The sequence below is a fragment of the Canis lupus genome, chromosome 4 (assembly GCF_048164855.1).
Source record: "Canis lupus baileyi chromosome 4, mCanLup2.hap1, whole genome shotgun sequence".
NCBI classification, from domain to species: domain Eukaryota; kingdom Metazoa; phylum Chordata; class Mammalia; order Carnivora; family Canidae; genus Canis; species Canis lupus.
This window is the reverse complement of record NC_132841.1, coordinates 7153693-7162162: the sequence shown is the minus strand read 5'-3', so window position 1 is coordinate 7162162 and position 8470 is coordinate 7153693. Positions and strand designations below refer to the sequence as shown.

General features: G+C 38.5%; 1 long non-coding RNA gene across 2 annotated transcripts in view; it reads right to left on the bottom strand.

The window, feature by feature from the left end:
- The window catches only part of LOC140631791 (uncharacterized), a 51968-nt gene continuing 43498 nt past the window's right edge, over positions 1–8470 (bottom strand). For both annotated transcript variants that reach the window (XR_012029308.1, XR_012029309.1), the window contains 2 exons: positions 2105–2342; positions 1–373 (listed from right to left, as the gene is read on the bottom strand). This is a non-coding gene — a long non-coding RNA (uncharacterized lncRNA). The remainder of the gene's footprint in view (positions 374–2104; positions 2343–8470) is intronic.

The following is an 8470-nucleotide window of genomic DNA, read 5'->3' as shown; positions in this document are numbered from 1 at the left end:
TTCATGAAAGAATAAATTTATTTTTAAAAAGATTTCTTTATTTATTTATGAGAGACACAGGCAGAGGGAGAAGCAGGCTCCTCGCGGGGACCTGCTGATGTAGGACTCCATTCCAGGATCTTGACCAGAGCCAAAGGCAGATGTTCAACCGCTGAGCCACCCAGGTGTCCCGAAAGAGGAAATTTTTTTTAAAGATTTTATTTATTTATTCATGAGAGACACAGAGAGAGGGAGGCAGAGACACAGGCAGAAGGAGAAGCAGGCTCCATGCAGGGAGCCTGACGTGGGACTGGATCCAGGGTCTCCAGGGGGTCTCCAGGATCGCGCCCTGGACTGAAGGTGGCACTAAACCGCTGAGCCACCAGGGCTGCCCCTGAAAGAAGAAATTTAAATGGCCTTTAAGTATCTGAAGATGGATTCCTGTTATTAATTACCAAAGAAATGCAAATTATAATGAGATTTCATATTTGACAAAAATCTGGCAATTTGACAAAAATTAGGGGAAAATAGATAATACTTGTGACCTAAGTGTAAGGAAATAAGGTGCCTTTATAGTCCTCCTGGAAGGGGCATACATCAGCACAACTGTTCTGGGATACAGTTTAGCGGTGGGTGTCAAATGCCTTACAAATGTCCAGAATCTGTTTTCAGGCTCATCCAATAAAAAAGAAAAAAAAAAGAATTAGAGATGGACATAAAGATTTATATATGAATGTATTGAAAAATAAGAGAAATTTTAATAACAGAATTAGTACACTTTCAGTATAGCACATAATACTGTGTATCTATGAAAATCTAATTTTCATAAAACATTTAATGACAGGAAAACATTCATGATGCAAGGTTGGTTGAAAAGAGCGTGAAGAGGAGAAAAATACTTGAATCTATTAATAAGGGCTATCTCAAAGTAATGGGAGTGATTGTCCTATTATTTTCTTCCTCTTATGTTTTCTTCTGATAAATATGTATTTCTAATTGGAAAATAACCCACATTTTTAGAAAGGATTGTTTATACAGTTACAGTAATACAAAAGGATTGCGCTAGCGAACATCCACTGTTCACTCTGAGCTTCTGTAAAATGCAGGATCAGATAGATGTCTTGGCAACACTTTTATGCCATGACCTCCCCACCGAGCTGGGAAGGACAATGCCAGACTGCGGTGACCTCTCTTCTTTTATATTCTTGGAGTATTGCTGTGCAAACTATCCACCTTGTCCCAATACTACCTAGTGGTAAAATAAAAATCATGGCTGAAGAGAATTTAAAGATGATTTGGCTCAGTCCCAGAATGCCACAGCTGGGAAAAGTGAGCCCGGAGAGATTGATGAAGTCAGCATTCATTCCTCTATTCGGCTTTTTTTAGGATGCTAGGGAACAGTGAGGCACTTAGGTTATTTCAAGGTAGCAATCCATGGGGCAGCTCAAGGGAAGGATGATGGCAAGTAAGAAACACAGTGGACACATGATATACTTAGGTCACTTACAAGGCAATTTGGTGACCAGCTTATCTTGAAGTGTCTTCAATGGCCAACAGCCTCCACTCAGAACTTTACTACTTAATATCCCAGTGACTCAGCCAATCTACCATTTCTAGTCCTTTTTCTCTACTGTTCCTCATGATTTCTACTTATCTTTTCTGTTGCTCTTTGCTTTCCCTTATCTTTCTAGGTATCATTCAGAATCTGTCCACATTATTAATGGTATGTTCTTTATTTTTTATTTTATTTTTTAAAATGTTTTTATTTATTTATTTATTTATTTATTTATTTATTTATTTATTTATTTTTTACAGAAGGTGCAAGAGTGGGGTTGGGGCAGAGAGAAACAGTGAGACCGAATCCGCAATCAGACTCTGCATTGAGCACCGAGCCCACTGTAGGGCTGGATCTCACGACACAGATCATGACCTGACCTGAAACCAAGAGTCAGATGCTAACTGACTGACTCACCCAGGAGGCCCCAGGTTATGTTCTTTCTACAGAACATTCGACTCTTCACCCACTTTAAAAAAGATCTGATTGATTCAGGAAGTTACCAGACCTGGCAAAACCACTTTTTCAGGACAGTCAGGCATTTGGTATACTGAATGTTAACCAACGCACCGGAAATTCCTCAGAAAGGAGCTGAGGCCCACAAGCACTGAAGTTCTCCAAAGAGGGCAATACAAGGTGTAGATCCCTTGTTTGACTTTTCCAATACTAGATCCAACCTTTTTCCAGTGTACATTCCCAGGGGTGCTCCAAACAAGCCATTGTCCCATTCAATCGTATTCCTTTTCTCTCCCATTACGTTGTTTCAGGAATGCAAAGCTGAGAGGGGTGAACACATCTTCTCATTCACCTATAAGAGCAACATATTTGCAAAGTTTGATGACTCAAGTATTACTGGAGTGGTGGTGAATTGGCTTGGCTGGGCTAAGGTACACAGATAATTTGGTTTATATGTTGCCTTGAAGATATTTTTTTTTTCAGATAAGATTAACATTTAAATCAGTAGACTCTTTACCATAGTATGGGTAAAGCCTCAGCCAATCAGTTGGACGACTTCAGAGAGACAGACTGAGGTCCTTCAAAGGATTCTGATGGCAGATTCCTTGGGACTCTAGTTGCAGCAGCTACTCTTCCCTGAGTAGATGCCATCCCTCCTTCCAGGATGTGACCTGCCAGTCCGCATAATCATGTAAGCCAATTCCTATGAGCCAATTCCCTACAATGAGTCTCTCTCTCTCTCTCTAAATATATATATTTATACATATAATTAATGTATAATATATAATATACAAGTATATATTTGCATAATATGCATTTATATATAATTCATATATATACATATAACATGTATATCTGCATTAATTATATATATTCTATGTTTCTGGAGAACCTTCACTACAATTGATAACAAATTAGGTGGGACTCAGTCAAAAATAACTTTTTGACCCCATGATTATGAATCAAAGAATAGCTTTCCCCGAAGTTATCTAACTTGTTATGGTAGTATCAGAACCAGATCTCCTGGGGATCCCTGGGTGGCGCAGCGGTTTAGCGCCTGCCTTTGGCCCAGGGCGCGAACCTGGAGACCCAGGATCGAATCCCACGTCGGGCTCCTGGTGCATGGAGCCTGCTTCTCCCTCTGCCTCTCTCTCTCTCTCTCTCTCTCTCTGTGATATGACTATCATAAATAAATAAAAATTAAAAAAAAAACAGATCTCCTGATCCCCAGCTCAGAGTTCTTTCTCATGCATCATAATCAACTCAATCAGTAATTCCATTTATAGACCAGCTCTGTGCCATCCATTATTGAACTGTGAGCTAAGATTATCATCTGAGCAGGTCACTATCTTTAGGGTCTTAAAAATCTGGAGTAAAAAAAAAATCTGGAGTGACAAGGCAGACACAAGTGAAATAATTAGAGAAGGATAAAATCAAATTCTGGAAGCAAGAGCTATGCTTTCCAACTCAGGATATATTAATCATACGTGGCTATTAAATTCATTAAAATTACATAAAATTAAAAGTTCTGTTCCTTAGTTTCGTTAATCACATTTTAAGTGCTCAATAGTCACATGTGGCTAGGGACGACCATATTGGGCAGCACAGATAAAGAATATTTTCATTACCTCAGGTAGCTCTGTTGGACTGCCTTTGGCTGGAAGCTGGGAATCCAATGTGAATTCAGAGACAAAGGAAACCAAACCATATTAAAAGTGTCTGAGGCAGGGATGTCTGGGTGGCTCACCTGCCTTCAGCTGAAGTCATGATCCCAGGGTCCTGGGATTGAGCCCTGCTTTGAGTTCCCTGCTCATCAGGGAGTCTGCTTCTCCCTCTCCCTTTGCCTACTGTTCCCCCGCTTGTGTGTACTCTCTCTGTCAAGTAAATAAAATGTTTTTAAAAATAAAATAAAATAGAAGTGTCTGAGGCATAAGCCTCCATGCTCCTTAAATTTCTACGGAAGCTCTACATCATTTTCTGAATTTAGTGTAAAACCCTCATCAAGGTAAAAGAATCCCTTAAAAATCTCATCCCCTGCCAAGGAGACTCCACAGCCATACCACCTTCTCCTGGATAGACCACTCTCAGGGCTAAAGTATACTTTCTTCATAAAGGCACAGAGAGATAGTTAAATGTGATGGGTTGAAAATAAATATTTGTCTCCTATCTTTCCCCAACTCCTGCTAAGTTGACAGCAAAGGAGTTTTTAAAACATAAATGACTGAATGAATAAATTAAAGGCATACATAGATAATAGGAAAAGGTTAGTTAGCTGAAACCTCAACCTATAGAGGTAGCATATGGAAGTCAACAGGAAGCAAGCTGGTGGCAGATCTAGAACCTTGGAAAAGTCCAGCACAGGAGCACTAGGTAGGCACAGAGGCATGAGTGCCTGCTGGCTGTGAGAACTGGGAGATATGACTTATGCCTTTGGAAGGAACATTCCCCAGATGCCTATCTCCCATCTGAAGAATAATATCTCCCTCATATCATATAGTTTACGAACAAACCAAGACATTTTTAGAAGAGGTGTGACTGTTCATCATTAATGCAGAAACAACAGCACGGTCCCCTGACAATGTCCTGAACATTGTGTTGGCACCAGAGTCATAAAAGAAATATAAAATGCAGTTCTCCCTCTCAAAGAACTTTCAACCAAGAACAACTAACATGTAATGACACAGCATTCAACCAATTATACCAATCATTTATGAACTCCATCCATTGGGGATGCAAACCCTGTGAATTTTGGAGGCATTCAGAAACAAACACAAAACCCTGGAACTGAAGTACCTGGGAAAGTTTGGGGAAAAAAGTGTGATCAAACTTTGAAGACGGTAAGATTTGGACAAAACAGTCACTTCTATTAATTATTTCTAAGAAATCAGAATTCTTTCTTTTTTTAAAAGATTTTATTTATTTATTTATTTATTTATTTATTCATTCATTCATTCATTCATTCATTCATTCGAGACACACAGAGAGAGGCAGAGACACAGGCAGAGGGAGAAGCAGGCTCCATGCAGGGAGCCTGATATTGGACTCTATCCTGGGACTCTGGGATCACGCTCTGAGCCAAAGGCAGATGCTTAACCGCTGAACCACCCAGGTGTCCCCAAATCAGAATTCTTTAGCAAAGCTCAACAGGTGTTTACTTGCTTGTTCAAGTGGTCAAAATGAGCAGCCTATGTTCTGTGACACTCCACGAGGACTGAATTTTTTAAAGATTAAAAGCCTGCTTCAAATCTGGCACTCCATTTGGAGAATTTTACAAATCAATACAATCTTAACATTTTGTGACGTTTTCTTTATTGCTAATAATTATTTTGCTTTGAATGTAGTCATTTCCTCTTTTCTAAGCAATCCACATAGTTAGCTATGTGGTAGCTCAGCCAGGGCAAGATGAGGAACAGAAATGGAACTATTTGCACTCAAAGGGGCACCAAGAGGTGCGTCAGCACAGAAAACGAAAACAACTTCTAACCGCTTAAGACCAATTACCTTACCTGTGAATTCAATTTCAGGAAAAATACTCTAATACCAAATAATCTTATGTCATGGCAAAATACATCTGAAGATTTTTCTTTATAATTTTTTGTCTGTTTGGGGCTGTTTTTTTATTGTTACTTTTAATTGTAGTAAAAAAATTACTGTATTTACCAATTTAGCATCTTAACCATTTCTAGGTGTCAGTAGTGCTAAGTATATTCACAGTGTAATACAACAGATTGCCGATACCTTTTCATTTTGCAAAACTGAAACTCTATACCCAATAAAACAATAGCTTCCCATTCCTCCCTTCCCCAACTTCTCCAGCAACCCACCACTGTACTTTCAGTTTCTATGAATTTGATTACTCTAGATGCCTCATAGAAATGGAATCATCAAGTATTTGTAGGAGTGTAAGGTGATAATCTCATGGTGGTTTCCATTTGCATCTTTAAAGAGTAATGGTGTTGAGCATCTTTTCATATGTTTATTGGCCATCTGCTTATCAACTTTGGAGAAAGGACTAAGGTCCTTTGTCCATTTTAAAAATTGGGACATTGTTTTTTGTTGTTATTGAATTATAGCTCTTTATATATTGTGGATGTTAATTCCCTTATTAGGTACATGATTTGCAAATATTTTCTCCAATTCCAAGGATTGCCTTTTCACTTTGTTAACTGTATCCTTTAAGGTATAGAAGCTTTTCAATTTGATATACTCACATTTACGTATCTTTGCTTCTTTTGCTTGTGTTTTGGGTGTCAAGTCCCAGAAATTCAGGTCAAATCTAATGTCATGAAAATTTCCCCTATGTTTTCTTTTAGGACTTCTAGATTTTATGTCTTATGGTTAAGTTTCTAATCTAGTTTGAGTTAATTTATATCTGGTGTAAGGATCCAGCTTTATTCTTTTGCCTGTGGATTTCCAATTTTCCCAGCACCATTTGTAGAAGAAACTATCTTTTCCTTATGGAGTGGTCTTGGCACCTTTGTTTAAGTTCATTTGACCCTGAACATGAGAATCTGTTTTTTTTCATGTGCCTAACCTGCTGAAAATTATTTTTTGAGATTGCCTAATGCCTAGGTACTTAGAATTTTTTTTTAATTATTCAAAGTGGTTCAATGGATGCCATTTTCTTTGGCAGTTTTCTTTCTTTTCTTTAAGCTTGTAGAAATATAAAAGATATATCAGGATGATTTACGCCATTTAAAAGTTCATTGAGATAGAAATGTAATTCTCTTTAATCAGACTCAATACAAATTTAAATTTCCATAGATGGCAAATCATGAGTGATCATTTGTCTTACTGAATGAATTACATAAATTCCTTTTATTTTATTTTTTTTTAAAGATTTTATTTATTTATTCATAGAGATGCAGAGAGAGAGAGAGAGAGAGAGAGAGAGAGAGAGAGGCAGAGACACAGGCAGAGGGAGAAGCAGGCTCCATGCAGGGAGCCTGACGTGGGACTCGATCCAGGGTCTCCAGGATCATGCCCTGGGCTGCAGGCGGCGCTAAACCGCTGCACCACCGAGGCTGCCCATAAATTCCTTTTAAATACCAAAGGTATAGCCATGAAGAAAACATTGTTGAAGTTACACTACATTCTAAGGACATTTAATCTTACTTCAATGTAAAGCAGTGACAACATGTCTTTTTTCTTCAAATAGTGAGGGCATATTTGGCTTATGTTTCTGCAAACAAAGAACCTGTCATTTAAAAATGTTTCAAACTAATAAGCATTTGAAACAAAGAAAATGGCAGAACCTCAAATGATCAGTGATCCTACATTGGTTAGGATTATATTTGACTACACAAGATAGTACAAAGTAATTGTGGCTTAAACAAGATGAAGTTTACTTTTCCTTTACATAAAAGAGGTCCAGAAATAGGTATTCTAGAGGAGGGCCTGGGTGGCTTAGTCAGTTAAGCATCCGACTTTGGCTCTGGGGAGTCTGCTTGTGCCTCTCCCTCTGCCCTTCTGCTACTAGTGCTCTCTCTGCCTCTCTCAAAAAAAAAAAAAAAATCTTAAAAAAAAAGAAAAAGAAGTAGATATCCCAGACGTGACATTGTACCTGCACAGGGGTGGGAATGCAGACTTCTTTTGGTGTTTGCTATATACCTTCCAGCAAGCAGCAAAGAAAGGGAAAGACAACCCCTTCCCCCCACTGTTGTTCCTTACATCCTTTTGTCCAGAGTTTAGTCACCTGACCCTGTGTAGTTAAACAGTGGTGCATGTCAGTAGTTAGAAAAGGTTTCAACAAAATGATAAATACTTCATATTTTACTACACAAATGCTGACTAGTCTAGGTAAATTATTAAAATCTCTTCCAAACAGTCTTTTTTGAAGTTGGGTCACTTTTCCCTTCACTGCTAGTACAAGGAATTCTATCCTCTTATACCTGCTGAGTACAGGAACTTCTTTTCCTGCTGATCACAAGGCAATTCTTAGACTAATTCTTAAATTGAACTTGTATACTTAATGGACTTTGAAAAGTTTATTTTATTTGTTTATCTTTTAAAGATTTTATTTATTTATTCATGACAGACACAGAGAGAGAGGCAGAGACGCAGGCAGAGGGAGAAGCAGGCTCCACACAAGGAGCCGGATGCAGGACTCAGTCCCAGGACTGGGTTCATGACCGAAGGCTAACGAAGGCAGACACTCAACTGCTGAGCCACCCAAGCGTCCCAAAAAATTTATTTTAAAATCTATGTAAGGAAATTAAGGAAGAAAGGGAAGACAAACATTAGAGGATAATCAATCATCTCTTTTAAACCCCTTAACTAGCCTGTCTCTTGCTAAAGTTAAAACAAGGACACTAATAATAAAGTCCCTTCTTGTGATGCATCTAATGCACATCCTCAATGATACAACAAAGGATTTTCAAAATGACACAAATCTCAGCATGTTCTCCTACTTAAAACTTGTCAATGACTCCCCAACACTCTCTGGGATAAAGGATTGTGTTATATGACAGCCAAGGCCAC